General features: G+C 46.3%; 1 protein-coding gene across 1 annotated transcript in view; it reads left to right on the plus strand.

Moving 5' to 3' along the window:
* ND-B8 (NADH dehydrogenase (ubiquinone) B8 subunit) overlaps positions 1-17733 on the plus strand; it is a 77834-nt gene that overhangs the window by 15676 nt on the left and 44425 nt on the right. The window lies entirely within an intron of this gene.

Here is a 17733-nt window from a genome sequence, read left to right on the forward strand (position 1 = left end):
TGTATCCTCCGCCATTCTTGCGGATGCTACGGCAGTCGGCGATTCGCCTGCGCCAGCGTTCAGTGTATCAGCACCGATAGTTTCCGCAGCCTTTCCGTTCTTGAGGATAGTTGGTAACTACCTTCTTCTGTTACCTTCGGTTCGGTACCTCGTAACTTCCCTTCAATACTCCTTTGAGTTTCGGTCCGGTTGGGACCTTCTCCATCTGTCCAACATCGGCGTTGGGCACTCCGGTGGTTACTCCGAGTGTGGCTTCTTCCTTCTTCCCTCCTTCGGGCTTCTTTCTCAACTTTCTGGCAGGTTTTCTCTGTCCCTCCGTCTAGGCATCCATGTTGGTTCGGGGTTGATTCCGGGTCTTCAGTTCCAGATTCCCATTCTCATGCGGTTTTGATACATCCGGATTTGAGTGGTTAGGGTGTTGCGGCCTGTTCTCTCTCAGGAGTGGGCGTGGTCCGCCCAGGTGTTGCGTCATCCCTGTTGGGTGGTGCAGGGTTTGCGCAACCTATACTTTGGTGCCTCCAGTATGTTCGCGATTGATACGTCAGGTGTCCTTCTCACGCACCCAGGTGTAGTAAGTTCCGGGTTTTCAAGTTCGGCGTTTGCTAGGGATCGGCCTGCCTCTTTCCTGTTCCAGCTCGGTCGGACCAGTCCGACAATCCTCTGGCTTGGTCGGACCAGTCCGACAATCCTCCGGCTCGGTCGAACCAGTCTGACAAGGATTGTTCATTTGAAGAAGAGGATCCGGTACCGGATATTAGTTCTCCTTCAGCCAATGAGGATGAGTATAAGCGGATGGTAGATTTCCTCACTTATCCTGAATCCAAGGTTCCGGAGGAGCCTACACTACTGAAGCAACGATGTTCAAGTTGCTATATGCGACAGAACCGGTAGTTGCTCAAACAAGATGATTCTCCCTCCGATCTGGTACTGCCTGAAACCTCATCACTTCGGTGTCAATAAGGCTGGTATACCAGGTTAACATGTCGCCTGCTGTACAACGTTCTTTGGCAGAAGAGGAGGGGCTTCTTTTGAAGCTTCCACCTCACTATCCGGACGTCGGAGAGGGTTCTGTTGAGGGCGCCTTTTGCACTCTGCAACAGTCTTTTAGGGAGGAGGATATCTCCTCCATGGTCTATTTCGTGTAGCTGTCGTCAGCAGTAGCGCCACAGCAAGCTATGATTAGTGTGGCTGCTCTGGGTTCAAGGGATGTGGCCAGTATAACGAACTTGTTGCTTCTAACTCATGTCTCCAGTGTCGGCAATTATACGTCGAAGGTACAAATGTGGAAGTAGAGGGTTCCTGTCTAACAGGAAACAACCGGTACCCATTTGAAGAAGCCTCTTAGGGAGAATCTCTCTCTCTCTCTCTCTCTCTCTCTCTCTCTCTCTCTCTCTCTCTCTCTCTCTCTCTCTCTCTCTCTCTCTCTCTCTCTCTCTCTGGTCTTGTGTCTTCTCTTCAGGTATGTCTCAGGAATCGTTGGGACTTCCACATCGAGAATGCAGGTATAATCTGGAACGATTCTCGCTTGTCGGATCGTCTGTGATTGTCAGAAGAAGCGCATCTGACATCCAGAAGGTCTACAGTCTCCCCTCTTCCTGATGTTCATCTGTACTCAGATGCCTCATATCAAGGTTGGGGAGCAACCTTGGAGGAACCCAGGCTTCGGGCCTCTGGAGGGATCGGGAACGAGAGGAGTCATAACCTTCGGGAACCTCAGGGCTGTAAAGGAAGCCCTCAGGTGTTTCTCAGTCCTAGTGTGCAACACAGTAATGGGTCTGCTTTGCGACATCGTAACTGCCGTGTCGTATCTGAGAACTTGGGGGGGAACAAGATCATTAGAACTTAGAGGTGTATACTTTCCGCCATTCGGTCTCATTCATCAGGTAATCAGGAATTGCGGTAGTGTCAAGACCTCTATGACTCTAGGTCCTTGCTGGCTCCAATGCCCGCGGTTCCGGAATTCCTAATGCTCCTTACGGAAGTTCCGATGTTCCTCCTCATGCGGAAGATCTTTTAGACAACCGCATTTTCACCATTATCATCCAAACTCTTGCGTGATGAACCTAGTTGCGGGCGACTGCCGAGCGAACAGCTAGACAGTCCAGACACTCTAAAGCTATGTCTAGACAGTGTTTCTTTCAGCTTGAGAAGTCAACCTGTAAGCTTTACCAGGTCAACTTGACATGGGGAAGTCTGTGTCATAAGGAAGGTCATTCCATCTTTAGGCCTGTCATAACCGAAATAGCTGGTTTTCTTTTATTCCTTCGGAAAGTCAAGATTCTTCCATTTTCGGCTATTGCTGGCTACCGATCAGCACTTTGCAGTACATTTTTCTATCTTCCTGAAAATTTCTAATAGTAAGATCTTCTTTGACTTGTTACGTTCCCTCGGGCTCTCTCGTGAGATATGTCGGAGGTTCTAATGTTAAGATAGTTGGTTAGGTGTTTTATTTCTTTCTTTCGGCTTTAGCTGCAGATAAAAAAAAAAAAATGGGCGAGCTTCGGGAAGTTTCCTAGGCGGGAAATGATAAGTATTTCTCTTCTTCCGGAAGTCGTGGCGGAGGCTAAAACTCTGCTTCGTTCGTTTAAGGTTCTTTATCTGCAAGTGTTCGATTCTGACATCAGCGGGGATGTCTCTGACGTGAATATTTATCAAAGGTTGATAAACTCCGTCCGCTTCTGTGTACACTTCCTGTCTCACCGCGGAATCCTTCCCGTCCGCTGTCAAGGATTCAATTAGTTACTTTCGGAGAAGGGTTCCTGATTCCTAGTTCATAAGCGCTCACTACACGAACACAGTTGCGGGCACACTTCATGATTCTCGCGTGGTGTGAGGTTTATGCCCTTGAACGCAATTTAATTTGACGTGTCATTATATTTAGTATTTAACAGTTTTTTTTTTTTTTCATTACGGCACAGTATTCGGAGTATGTCCACTTCATCTTCCTTTCTAAGGAATGGTTCAGAGCTTTATATTCTGGAGGTAGTTTACTTGTGAGTCCATCTTTGTTTTCTTCCTTTACTTATGAGACGTTCAATTCGCCCCACCGCGTATAGTGGCGAATTCTCATATCTAGGGTTCGTTCAATTAGCTGAGGTGGTATTCTCTTAGTGTGAAGACTCGGAAGGTTATTCACTTAGTCCACGTTTAACAGCAAAGTCTATTATCTAGGGTGCGCTCATTTAGCTAAGGTAGTACTCACGAAACGGTGATTATTAGGTTAACTAGATAGAGAAATTCCTTCTAGGCTTTAGAATCTTAAGCAATAGTGATAGTATAATCACATGAACTTTAGTACATCTTAAGTATCCTAGTCTTTGATAGTTTCCCTACGAGAGTCCAAAGAGGTGCTCTCGTAGGCTAGCCTAGGTTGTTTCGTCGGCGCTGGGATACTTCTGTGCTCGTCGGCCTTTGCCGCAACCTGCAGGGCGGAGGGTCATCGGCTCGGCACACTGCCTCATTCCCTCCTTAATGGGTAGGCTCTGAATAGTCACTTGGAAGATGCATCGTTCTCCTTTTTACATGAAAGTTATTCTCTTAGTCCGTGTGTAGCTGCTAACCCGTCTATCGTGGGTGCGTTCATTTAGCTAAGGGGGTACTCTCTTAGTACGGAGGTTCTTAGAGGCGGCCACTTGCAAGTCGGTGTCGGTTTTCACGACTTTCTACCTAAAAGACGTTCAGTTTTCTTCGAAGAAGAATTTCTCGCTTGGTCCCTTTGCGACGACCAACTCGACCTTATAATTACGTAGTGATGTTAAGGGTGGGGGAACTCTAGGTAATGAACGTAGTCTGAGGAAATTTGGAATTTTGGATTCTCTGTTAGTCGGTGTTCATAGTGAGAATATTAAGTTTGACGTTAGTACTGTGAAGATAGGCAGATCCAGTGGACAGGTTTGGTTTCTTCAACCTCTTCTGCACAGACATCGGCGGCAACAGACTGTGAAGAACTCGAAGGCCTACACACTCAACTTCTCCTCCATACATGAGAGGCTACAATAGCCACATGGGAGGTTCTTTGTACCCCTCCATACATGAGAGTGCTTTGATTAGCCACATGGGAGGTTCATCGTACCCCTCCATACCTGAGAGTGCTTTGATTAGCCACATGGGAGGTTCGTCGTTCTCCACTAATCATGGGAGGCTGTGATTAGCCACATGGTAGGTTGGTTTTTATTTTTTGCTACACTCTATCCATGAGGAGGTTTGAATACCACATGAGAGGTAGCTCGACTCAGACCCTCCATAAATGAGAGTGCTTTGATTAGCCACATGGGAGGTTCATCGTTCTCCACTAATCATGGGAGGCTGTGATTAGCCACATGGTAGGTTGGTTTTTATTTTGCTACTCTCTATCCAGGAGGAGGTTTGAATACCACATGAGAGGTAGCTCGACTCAGACAGTACCTAGACATGAGACTGACATTGGGAGTACTCTCTCTACAGACATTCTCACCTGCTGAGTGGGATAACCAGGTGAGGATACATTCATTTATACAGAGTAGGCGAATAATGAGTTACCTGCTTTCCCTGTTGGCAGGTCGGGCTGAATTAGATTGATCCCACCTCCACTAAATTTTGTTAATTGGGCTAATTCAGGTGTTCAGGGAGTGTATTGCAATATGAAGTTTTCATAATAAAACTAATATTGTAATACTTACCTGAACACCTGAATGATTCCCACCCTCCTCCCCACTTCAATTTGAATAGTGCATAACGCAATTGGGGTATCTCGGCCTCACTCGGCCGGGACTTGCAGCAGTGTTGCCAACGGTACTTCAGGTAACTCATTTGACTAGATTTTCCTGTAAGCGTTGGTAACGCTGACAGTTTATTACCCATTTAGTGGGTAAAAGCTATGGGGATGTAGTTCGGGCTGGTAGGTGACCAGGGGCTAATTCAGGTGTTCAGGTAAGTACAGGTTGACCATCACTAATCCAGCAATCAGTAGTCCGGAACAATCAGTAATCCGGCACATATTTCGGCTAGAGTTATTTCTAATGTTTCCGCACTAATTTACAAATTTCCCGGGTCGCTGCGCTAACTTGCTCGCCGGCCGCTTCGATTTGGTGGCGCTGTGTGCTGCATCAACAAACTGGAGGTGTTTGTAAACGCAAGCATGCTTTTGCTGTTCCATTTTTTACATTTATTATTGTCTTTTGGCCTACGCTAAGGTATATCGTATAGGCTATATATACGGTAGCCTAGCCTACATTATACTGAACTCTATTCACATATTAACAGCATTATACAAACATCAACATAACGAATGTGCATCTTTTTCATGGATCTTTTAAAAAGTTATGCTTTACTACTGCATTGTATCCAATTGCGTATATTGTCATATTGCTTTTGTATTATAAACTGCGATCAATGTATTGTTTTGGAATCGATAACACAGTGTTTATTTCGCCGCATTTAACTCAGTTCAGAGTGCTTTTCTTGCTTCTAGTAAGCGTAAATGAATATAAATACTTTATTTATTTGGGACAAGGATATTTTTCGTTATACGAAGTGTTTTTAAGTCGAAATATAACTTAAATATATCTCGTTGTGAAATTAATATAGCTATTTTTCTGTTAATATATGACGTTCATGGAATCACCGCGGCTGGCCGTTTTTGGGGCATGTTTGTTTTGTGTAAAAAAAATCAAGATGCCTCGCTATTTTCTCTTGATTTCTTCATAATACGAGCTTTACGTATTTATCTTTTATCGGCGTGAAAACAGCAGTAATTTGTATTCTTTCATGCCCAGTAGTTTTAAAATACATTCTCTCCAATTTTATTTACAGTCGAGTTTCATCCATGTTGCTGATGCACGATAATTTATAGTCATTAGCAGCTTGAACATTGTTTTCTCAGCTTCAGCTACAACTTGCAGCTTAAAGTTACTGAAGCAGTATATTTCCTTGCCGATCTTTTCTCCAAAGTGAATAAGGGTATAGTGTAAAAAATATATCAGTCCTATGGTACAGTACTTAACGTCATTTGTAACTTAACGACAGTAATTGTTTGACCGTACGATAGTTGAAATACAAGCAAAACAGTTGTTATCCGATACAATTAGTAGCAAAACAACAGTTTCCTGTTCGGTTGTTTATGGCTGTACGCATTTACTCAAGAGTATAACATTACTGACAATACTTTTATCATTCTCTTTTACTTTTTTAACTAGCAGATGGAATAAAGAGATGGAGGAAAAGAAGTTAGTCTATTGTAAGTTGGTCTCTCTCGCTGCCTGCGCCTGCGCGAAATCTAAAAATATTTCCTAAATATTTTCGTATCGGTATTAATTGCTAACCCCAACGTAAACTCGAAATATCGTAATTCGAGCACTACCTGTATTTGATAATTGTCTTTTCTTTATTAACCAACTTGTACTGATTTATGGGATATTTTAATTCTAAGATGAGGTGCTTAGCTGCTGGGTTTCATGTATTCTAGCCTAATAAATGGCTAATCCGGCACCCTCCAGGTCCCAGTGATGCTGGATTAGCGATGGTCAATCTGTATTACAATATTAGTTTTATTATGAAAACTTCATTTTCCTATAGAGAAAATCCAATACAGTGTTTCCTAGTCCAATTTAAGTGACTAACTCCACACATTCTCTAATGACACCATACCCATTGGCATATAGAACTGTACTTCTTTATTGAAACTCACTTTTTATGCAACCATTTTATATATGGTGTTGATGGTGCAATTTTTGCTCCTTTCCCCTTGTACTATCTTTGCTTTTATGGTTCTGACTGCAGATCTTTTCCTTTTTATTGGTCTCCTACCCATTTACTGTTAAGGTTTGATGTCAAATTATTTGTCCTTCAATCCTTTCGTTATGAGCTATGACTTGGAAAACATATCCAGTCTCAGAATATTCTTTCTTTAATAACTATGACCTTGGTAAGTATATATAAAACTTTATTTTATTATAAAATGTCGTTTTCCTGTAGAGAAAATCCAATACAGTGTTTCCTAGTCCAATTTAAGTGACTCACTCCACACATTCTCTAATAACACCATACCCTTTGGCATATAGAACTTTACTTCTTTATGGAAACTCACTTTTTATATAAGTAACTTACCCAGTAATAGCTATTAGTTTCTTTTAACTGGCAGCTCAAAATTTTGAAATTGCAGGTCCGCTAGTTTGTTATGGTTATGGCGACATGCCCCGCCCACTTTCGGGTGTAAGAGAAGGCACGACATAGCAAAGAGCTTCAATTTGTTTCTGCCAGCTGTGGTTGAAGGACTAGTTGGCAGCAGCTCGAATTTTGGAATTTTTACTTTGCTGGTTGTTTGACTTATCTGTAATCGGTGAAGTATTTAATTTCATAGCCTTTCAGCATAATTAAGATAGTGTTGGGCGAATTTTGATTATTGATTGACGACTCTTTGCCCGTTGTTTTGGACTTGTATTAGACTTTCTAGGATGTCTGACACTAGTAGCGCTAACATTAGGTATTACAGCAAAGCTGCAATACTAGACTAACTGAGAATCTTACGATCACACACTGTGTTCCATGTAGGGGACAAACATGTTCAGTAGATTTATGTTGTGAGAAGTGTAATGACTGGGATATTAAGAAGTGGAAGACTTTAAATGCACATCTCAGAAACTAGCTAGAGATAGGAAGATGAAAGCTATTGCTAAGTAATCTAATAAACCTTTTATCTAGTCAGGATTTATCCACTAAGTCGGATGCAATCACACCTGTAATTTCTTCCAATCCCATTCCATCTCCTCCATTTGTGCAACCATCTCCTTTACCTGGCTCTCATGTTTCCAACCCCCAACACCATCACCAGTCTTGAGTCGAAAATCGACACTCACTTTGAATTGATTGTGCAATCGGTCGCTAAATTAGCGTCATCGGTGAAAGTGCTTATGGATAAAAGCGAGTCAGAGTGCCCCGTGGCGCCCAGTGTAAGTGCAGTGTTAGTGGAGGAGGTGGCTGTTCAGCCTGCCAATTCTCCTAGGCCAAATCATCTCCCCAGCACCTGGAAAGAGGCAAACTGGCAGCCCAAGGGAGGTCCCCCGAGCAGCCGCTCCTCAGTTCAGTCTGAAACTCACCCACTGCCCAGCACCTGGGGAGGGAGGCAAGGCCTGTCACTCCCCCAGCACCTGGGAGGAGTCATACTGGCAGTAAGGGAGGTCAGTCTGCCCCCGAGCAGTCGCCCCTTGGTTCAGTCTGTTAATGAATCCCAGACTGCAACCAAAGGCCATTGGAAATGCCTTCAAGTGAGTGCTCACTGTATGTCCTCCAGCTCTGAAGATTTTAGTCCCAGGCGCGCACGGTGCTATGCGGACAAGTCACGCCTGCTAAAGCGGCATGCAGTGGAGTTTGAGATATCTTCCCCTGTTCCTTGTAAGAAGGGCAAGGATTCAGTGCGCCCATCGTGTAGTCACTGGGATACCCCGGAACAATTCTCTTCTGCTTCCTCTGACAATGGTCGTAAATTGGTGCCTAAGTGCCTTGTGGCACAGAGATGTTCGTCGTCAAATAAAAGGAGCTACTGCATCAGGAGTTGTGCACCCAGCACCTCCATCTCTGCAATCAGCTACACCAGCAAATAAGGTCGAAGCACCCAAACTCCCATTTGCAATTGAGCGCCCACTGGCGCCCATTCATCAACAAGTTTTGCTACTGGCTCCTGTCTCCACAGCGCCCCTTGTTTTGCTACTGGCGCCCATTGGCGCCCGCCCATTCTTCGACAAGTTTCGCTACTGGCTCCCGTTCTTCACAGTACCCTGAGCGCCCATTGGCGCCTGTTCTTCAACAAGTTTTTTGGTTCCCGTCTACACAGCGCCCCGAGCCACCATTGGCGCCCATTCTTCGACAAGTTTTGCTACTGGCTCCCGTCTCCACAGTGCCCCCCGAGCGCCTGTTGGCGCCCGCTCCTCCACCGTTTCTTAGTAGTGCTGTCTCGGACATTGTTCCTCCTCCAGTTGACCCGATTCAGAGCAAACTGGATAATGTTCTCAGTTTGCTTCAGAAGGCTCCTCTTACAGCTCAGATGACAGCGGATTTATCGCTTTCTCCTGTCTCTTCTGAGGAAGAGGTTGTTCCCGATCAAGATGCGCCTTCATCGGCGTACGTGGCGCTGTAGAGGTTCCTGCTAGCAACTTATCCAACCTGCTTCTCGCCAGCTATTCCCTCTTCAACTAAGAAGGCACTGGAGGAAGTAGAAAATTTTGTTCTTGGCCTCGGAACTTGCGCGCCTTCTTAAAAATATTTTTAAGGTGTTCAAAGTGATGAGCTTCCTTGACTGGGCAGTGGGCGCTCTGGTGCGCAAACTTAGAAAGTGCTTTTGTTACCTCAAGAGATCTCCCAAGGAATTTCTTGGGATTACTTTCCTGTATTGACAAAGGCTGGAAATGGCCGTTGAAGTTCAAACCAGGTGGTCTGTTAACCATGGGTATTCTTAAGAAGAAGGAGCTTGGTGATGTCATTCAATTTGCTTTGAAAGCGTAGCGTCACTCCGTTTCAGAGATCAGCCCTCCTAATCTCCCTTGGAGGAGATCTATCTTTTCCACAGGCTACATTCTCTCTTTCTTGTATTCTGACCTGGAGAAATCATCTAAACTCAGGACCTGCTATCCCAATCTGTGTGTCCCTAAGGGAAAAAAGTGGCTCTTACCCCCAGAGTCTTCATCTGGACCCAACCTCTGTCCATCTTTGGAGCTGTGTTCTAGATCCTAGACGATCCAGCAACTTATGTCCATTTCCATCCAAATGGGGGAAGTCTTACTCCAAGAAATGAAAACATAGTCTTACCAAGGATTTAGATCCGAGGGAAAGCTGGCTCGACTCCAGTTTGGGAATGTGTGGGAACAAAAGGGAGCGGAATCTTGGATAGTGTCTGTCCTGAAGGAGGGCTACACTCTCCCCTTCCTGAATATTCCTCATCATCTAATGGAAGGGCAAGAGAGTTCAAAATGACAGCAGAAGTACTCTCCAGGCTCAGAGAGATTTTGCTCTCTTGCCAGAGGTGGAGTTCCTTGTTCAGAAAGAGGTCTATAGAGCTAATAGAGGACAATTCATTCTCCAGGATTCTACAACACTGGAGGCCTGGCTCCTCTCAACAGCTCCAGTCACGTTCATCAGAGTATTGGCTCCACTAGTCAAAATGGTTTCATTTGATGGGGATAAAGATCAGTTATATCTAGACGACTGGACACTGTGGTCACCTGCAATGCAAGCACAATGTTGGAGGCTGCATTCTCCTGGCTTCCTGGCTCCTTTCAGGAGTTGCTGGCCTTCTCATCATGGTGTCGAAACATCAACCCCTTGACTGTCGCCTTCCCACGAGATTCCTTATTTAGGATGATGACTTCTGTTCCTCATGGTTTCCAGTCCTGAAGAGAATGTTCCAGGTCTCTCCAGACAGTGGAAGAATTTCCAAATCTAAAGTGTTGCTTGGCTGATCAGTGGATGAGTCTTCTAGGTACCCTTTCATCCATGGAACAATATTTCTACCCAGGCAAAGCTTCGAGCTCCGCGGTCTCTGCCAGTTCTTGCAGAACCAGCTGCTGCAGCCCCTCCTGCTGTTCCTAAAGTGGCGGCCTTGTCCTTCCTGGCAAGGGGTTTTTGCGTTCTGAGGCAGACCATGAAGAAGAAGAAGAAGTTCATTGCTAGGAAGTATATTGTCTTCATCGGAGAGACATCATCGGAAGAGGTCAGGACTGCTTCTTCCACTTGAGATGCAATGGAAGTGTCAGGAGGCAGGAAGAAAAATACAATGTAAGAAGCCTTGCTCGATATTTCTGGGTCTGCCTTCCACAGGGAAATTTGGGATCATAATATTGCTCTTACAAATCATCGGACATGGGAACCGCTATTTATTATACATTCTGGGCCAGTAATATTCATAGCCAGGATTACATCATAATGTAATGGATATAAGCATCACAAGAAAGTAAAATAATAGTGAATGTGCAGACTTACATTTCATTTATCTACACCCAGGTCCCCCCTCAGACCCTCTTAGTTCCATCTAGAGCTGGGGAAACTTTCCACTAAGACCTTTGATATCTGCGAAAGACAATTGGCATGCAGGTTAGTCTCTTCCTACTGGCACTCCTTCTGTGTGCCGTCAGGGGCCACAGGGATAGTGGAAAGAGGGTCATCAGGAGGGGCTGGAACTGAAGTCCCCTGCTGCAGTCGCCCCAGAGGCTCTGGCCTCTGGGAAAGCGCGCACCTCAGAGTCCCTTGATCTGCCAGCAGCACTCAACTCCTCCCAACGGCCCCTTGTCCCAGCCTGGTCGGGGAGGCGGATCATGGATCCTTACTGTTTGGCCAATGTTCTCCTGGGAAGTGGCCGAGCATGCTGATTCTACTCGACTTCACTTGCTCATCATCCCGGTGGTTGGTGACCGCTCTCAGCCCACTGCCTCTGCAGATTTGCCAGTGCCATCTCTTGCCTGAGAAAGACTTGTTTTTGAGCAGGAATGCAAGTCGGAGAGGAGGAACTCTCCAGGGGAGTGTTCTCCTCAGAGTTCTGCAAAAGAGCGCCTGTGATGTACCTGGCTCTGTTCTCGGCTCCAACCAGGTTTTCCGCCGCAAACTCCTCACAGTCTATATTGCCAGAAGGTGCTGTTCTCCCTCAGGTGCTTAATGGATTTCAGGCAGGACCGCACATGGCCGTTGGACTGTGGGTCCTCTGCCCCAGACATCACATGGAAATACAGAGGACTTTTTCGGAGGAAATCCTGGAAAGCTTGGCACAATGACCTGGGGTCCCACGGTCCTCTGTGGATCGGAGGGGAACACCAACCTCCCTGGGGACGACAAAAAACCCAATGGTGTTGGAGGCAGTGGTGTCTCCTTTACACTGAACGACAACAGGCCACCAGAGAGTCGGTCTTGTGACTGGGCAAGGAAGGATTTTCCAGCGACGTTAAAAAGTCAGCTTCCTCCTCAAAGGGCCTTGACAGGGTGATCATCATTCAGTGGAGGGGTTCCTGTTGAAGACAGGTTGAGCCGGACCTGACATGTTTGGATCCGGGACTCACGTTGCAGCAATTGACTGCAGAGAGTATCTAGTGATGTCAGCAAGAAGCTGCAACCCTGGCCAAAAAACAGTCTTCAAGCAGTCTCCTGGCTGGATCTTGGTCCTTCACACCTCAGGTAGCTGTCTTTCCGGGCGCTATTGTACCTGGGGAGGAGAAGAGACTGCCAGGCAATTCTTGGTCCGTAAGAACAAGGTCCATCAGCTGCAAAGGTTTCCCTTAATTTGCCAGAACGGTAGTAAGGAGTTATTGAAGGTTTGCCAGGTCTTTGAAGGGAGTCAGAAGTCACCAGTTTGAAGAATGAATGTTGCTGGGTTCTACTCTTGCAGAGAGCTGGTCGAGTTCCTGACAGAGTTCTATCCATCCAGGCAGTGGAAAAATCTTCCATCCCCTGGGCCAGGTCTTGCCAGGTTGGCAGTTACTCGGCCCCTAAGGTCCCAGTCTTGGCAGGGCACAAGTGCCTTCTTCTTCCTCGAGGGGTGGGATGACTGACTGGGGCTTTTCATCCAGCTTTCAAGGGATGTAAAGGGGCTTGCCAGGTAAGCCACACTGCTGTGTAGAGGCCGCTGAAATCTTCTCCAGAGCGTTGAAGTGGGGGTTGCCTGTCGAGCCATTGGGCAATAGTGGTTGAATGGGGATGAGTGGTGGATGATCCTTCGGGAGGGATAAAATTCTGAAGGCCTCCCCTCAGGTATAACCGGTCCATCTCCAGACATATGTTCCAGGTACAGCTAACATCACCCAGTTCAGCATGGTGGCCATGCGGGACTCAGGGTCTGTGAGAAGCGTGGAGCGGACCAGTCTACCAGGAAGTTTGCCAGCCGTGTGGTCCTGTGCATATCCTTCAGGGGGATGGAGACCGGGAGGCATCTCTTTCAACCGTTTGGCCAGCTGGTTCGATGGAAACAGCAAACTGTGCTGGGCTCCATCAGGAGGGCTGTCTTGACTGGACCTGAAATCTATTTCAAATACGTGGTCATGGAGTCCCAAATAAATGTACCTCTGCAGGACTCCTCAGTGGGTCTTCCAAGTCAGGTTGCACTGCAGTGGCGATATCTCAGGTGTTCACCAGGTTTTCTCCCTGATTGTCAACCCCATGAACGATCCTGAGATCAGTCTGGTTAGTGGGGGTGGGGAAGTGTGGAGTTGCACAGGCCTTATCAGGATCAGCTCTATGCCCTTTTGTTGAGAGCTGGGATCCACAGAATGATCTGGAGAAGCGACTACAGATCTCATCCCCAAGCAGAGGATAAAGTGAACCTGGGCATCTGGATCGATAAGCATCTTTCCCTGGACTCTTATCAGCAAGAAGAGGAGGAAGCACAGCTGTTTGTCATGAAAGAGCAGCCAGCTCAGCAATGGCACCAGTCTTCATCGTCAACTTCTGCATACCTTGAAGGGCCATCTTCACCAGCTCTCCAGTGGAGACTGAAGGGCGTCCCAGTCCCAAGAAACCCAGTTGGTCCTCAACAGTGTTTGGGAGGTGAGGAATGTGATGGTGGTTTGTCACAGTGTTGATCTTCTTTGGGAGTATCCATCTGGCCAATATCCACATAAGGCATCTGCTGTGGTAAAATACCGAGTTGAATCAACACCTGGATGGTTGCTGAATGGAGTTGGGAGACGGGTGCACCTTTCAACATCGGGAGACTTGGTTGTTGAGCTTGGCCCTGAGAGTTCATCAGTGATGGGACACCTGTGGTACTGATTAGCTACAATACCCGCGGGGTGGCACCAACATTCAGGGGACTGGTTCCTCAGCTTCATCAGGTTTGATGAGGTCCCTTGGTGGGACCATGGAGTCGGAGTTCTTCTGCCAGGTACATTCCAGGCAAGAGGAATGTCGTGGAGTGGAACAGACAAGCTCTGCCACCATCCTGGTAGGGAGGTGATGGTCCCCTCCATCAGGAGGACCTGTCATTGACCTGAAGTGGTGCTGTCTTGCCATCCGATCTGTTGGAGACCAGCCCGTCCTTGAATTCTCCAGGTCTTCTGTTATTCTCTGGCCCATGGGACATGGCAGAGGACGAAGTTCCAACACCTGTGAGACAATCTAACTCTCAATAATTGCCTTGGGGAAGTTCAGAGGGATGATGGCTAGTTCCAGACAATGACTGTGGAAAAGACAACAGTGGCATTGGGATGCCAATGAACTGTATCACGGACCTGAACAAGATTCCTCTTGTTAAGGGTAAGGGTGGCCTGGAAGGCATGCCCAGAGCAGGTTTCACCTGGCAGTGCATTCCCTGTGTCCATCTGCAGTTATCCACCATTCGAGCAAGGCTTCAGGCTGCGCCCTAGGGATCTTCAACAGAGATCAAGGTCTGAAGATCCAATATACCAGGTGAAGTGGTCCGCTTCTGTATCAGGTATCATCTGAGACATCCTGTTCAAATGTAGCACCTCCATGGGAAAGAAGCTTCACAAATGGGTTTCAGCTGGTGATCTGCCAGTAGCCTTCTTACAGCTGAAAGCTGGACATCTCCTTCCTGATTTCTCTGCTCCTGAGCAGGTGGGGTTGCACCACTGCCACTTGATCTCAGGCCACTCTGTGATGTGACTCTTGTTCTTTGAGCCTGCAGTACTTATCATAATGTCCCATATGATGGCAAACTCAGACACTGAACAGTGTTCAAGACCGTCTTCTTGCTAGTCCTGGCATCTGCAGAGTTGTCAGACGCCACGGACTTTCCCAATGTTATCAGCTGCTGGGGATCACTTATTCGAAGAACCGGATTTTGTGCACAACTCAGAACAGATTTGGGAGCTGGAGCTGAAGCAGAAGTTTTTCACGTGTCCCCTTTCTGTTTTTGTAGGTAAGAACCAGATGATGCTACTGTGTTGAGAGGAGTCCATTAGGCGCTATCTGAAGAGAACTCAGTTGCCTTCCTGGTCAGCTTCGTTAGCACTGACCAAGAAAGAAGTGTCCAACACACCATCTCTTTTTGGCAGTGAGGCTGAGGCATTAAGGGAGATGACTTGCTGCATTAATTCCTCATCTTTAATTCCCATGAGCTCATCATGGTCTTGAGCTGAGTCTGTCCTCACATTCCTGAAGAATTCCCAGGGCAAATGTCCAGGTGCTGCAAGGCAGGTTTAAGTCCCAACAGAAAAATCTCAGAATCCTTCTACCTCCCGGATGTTGCTTACAGCTTACAAGTTTTCCTGGGTCCTGTGATGGCTGCTCATTAGTTGTGTAGCTCTTCCAGCATCCTCTAACATCCAAGACATCTTCTACGGTCTTATGGTTGTGATTGGGAGATTGAATATCCAGTGTGACTGGCAAGATCCTTTTTCTCCCCATAAGACCTCTTCCCTGGGCTGAATGAGATGTGCTTCTCTGGACCGGGCGATTGGATAAATCGACCATAACCGAGCTCGACCGTTCTATTTCCGTTCAGGTTAATAAACTTGAAAACTGGCATCTGCAAGGAGGCGGAGACCATCTGAGGTGATGCTTGTATTTGCCTTATTGTCACGAAGAGCTTCAGATTCTTCCTAGGAACTTTTGCATGAACTGGCGTCTCCTCTTTCAAGAAAAGGAACCAGCCTCTGACAACTGAACGTGCATTTCTTACTGTCAGATCTTTTGTCAGACGGCAGTTTTCATCTTCCTCGCTCTTCTGGACCAGGAAGGGAAGACAAGGTGGTGAACTCCAATACAGTTCAGTGAAGACTTTATCAGATTCCTCCTCCAGCTGATTGTGGGTCTCTAATGTGGGGAGAGGGTTTGTATATTGGTGCCAAATATCCAATTTTTGTAAATCCTCCACTTTTCCTAAATTGTCCTCCAACTCCTTTACAATTTTCCTCCACCTCATGCCACCCCTCAATTGATACCTCCAGATTGAATGTTTACATCCGGGGCATCGGTCCTGCCTCCCGGAAATAGCGTTAACTGCCTAACCACCTTGTTTAAGTTGAAAGTGCGTTTCCAATGCAGAAAGTAAGAAAGTAAAGGACCTCGGGTTTAATGTTTACAATTTACTTTAAATAAAAGTTTTTATTTTGTTACCTCAAAAACGTTATCTCTTGGGAGTACGGTGCAGATGACAGGGCATTTGCGGTATGGTTCCCAGGGAGTTAGGGGATGGGTATTCTTAAGAAGAGGAAGCTTTGGTGCTCTTTTACTTCAGTAGTCAGTGACTCCGTCTTCACGGACCTCCTATTCTCCCCTTGTACAAACTCATTTTTTTCCCAGGGAACAGTACTGAAGTGGTCTGACCTGAGAAAACAAACATCAGGACCTGCTCATTCAATCATAGCGCCTATTCTCACTCTTCCTCCCAGATCTTTGTCTCACTGCACACCAACCCTGGAGAAACCGTTCTAGAACACTAGATTAGGACAAGAACTTTTATCCATTTAACAGTGTTCCATCAAGTCCTCACTGGAGCAAAGTCTTACTCCAAGAAATGAAAACATAGTCCTTCAGATACAGATGGAGCGGGGCGGTGGGAACGTCCGGAGCAGAATCTTGGATAGTGTCTGTCCTGAAGGAAAATCACTATCGCCATGTTTGGGGCTCCTTAATCTGCAAGTCTGTCAAATTGACAGGTTACTCTCCAGGCTTAGAGAGTGGATGTTTCTTGAAGGAGGAGGAAACACTTGTTCAGAAATAGGCTATAGAAGCTAGTAGAGGTTCATCATTCTCCAGATTCTACAACCAGGCCTCACAACAGCTCTGCAAGTGTTCATCAAGGCATTGGCTCCACTAGCAAAATGGCTTCGTTTGATGAGCACGATACATCTAGATGCAATGGCCAGAGGCGGAGGACAATGACTCTTCTCTTTGCCAGGAATTGGGTCTTCATTGCCAACAAGTCCTAACATAATATTCTCATAAGACAAATCATTTAGGGTGACAATCAATTCTGGGAGGTGGTTTTTCCAGTTAGACATTCCAGACAGTGGAAGAATTCCAAATCTAAACTGTTGCATCGATCAGTGGATGAGTCTTCTATACCCTCTCATCCATGGTAAAATAATAGTTACTCTGGCAGACTTACATTTCATTTATCTCAGACCAGCTGGAACAGGGAAAAGTCTCCGGACTCATTCATGTTCCCGATAACAACAGAAATCAAGGGGGATCTTCATTGGTGGAATTCCAGGAAGAGACTATCAGAAAGGAAATCTCTTCATCATCTGATCCCCAGCCTAGAGTTCTTTTCAGACACGGCAAACCTAGGTTGGGGAGCTCTTTTGGGATTAAAAGAAGTGTCAGGAACCTGGTCCCAGGAACAGCAAAACTGGCACATCAGAGTAAAGGAATTACAGACGATATTTCTGGGCCTACAGTGCTTCGCTTCAGAAATACGGGGGAGGATAGTAGCAGTGCATTCAGACAATACAATGGCACTGGCGCACATCAAGAAAGAAGGAGGAACCCAATCTGTCTTCCTGTATGAAGCAGCAAGGGACATTTTTCTTTGGTTGCACCAGAATGAGACTCAAGTGACAACTTGTTTTATTCTGGGAAGACTCAACATTCTCGCGGACGAATTGAGTCGTCAAAGACAGATCCTTTCCACAGAATGGACATTAGACCCGTTGGTTTGTCTGGATCTGTGGAAGCTCTAGGGGAAACCAATGATATATTTGTTCGCGTCCTCCAGAAATCACCGACTTCCTCTCTTCTGCTCACCAGTTCCAGATCCCTTGGCATGGGCGACCGATGCAATGTTGCAGGATTGGTCCAACAAAGACCTGTGTGCCTTTC

This window comes from Macrobrachium rosenbergii, chromosome 13 (genome assembly GCF_040412425.1).
Source record: "Macrobrachium rosenbergii isolate ZJJX-2024 chromosome 13, ASM4041242v1, whole genome shotgun sequence".
Classification (NCBI taxonomy): Eukaryota; Metazoa; Arthropoda; class Malacostraca; order Decapoda; family Palaemonidae; genus Macrobrachium; species Macrobrachium rosenbergii.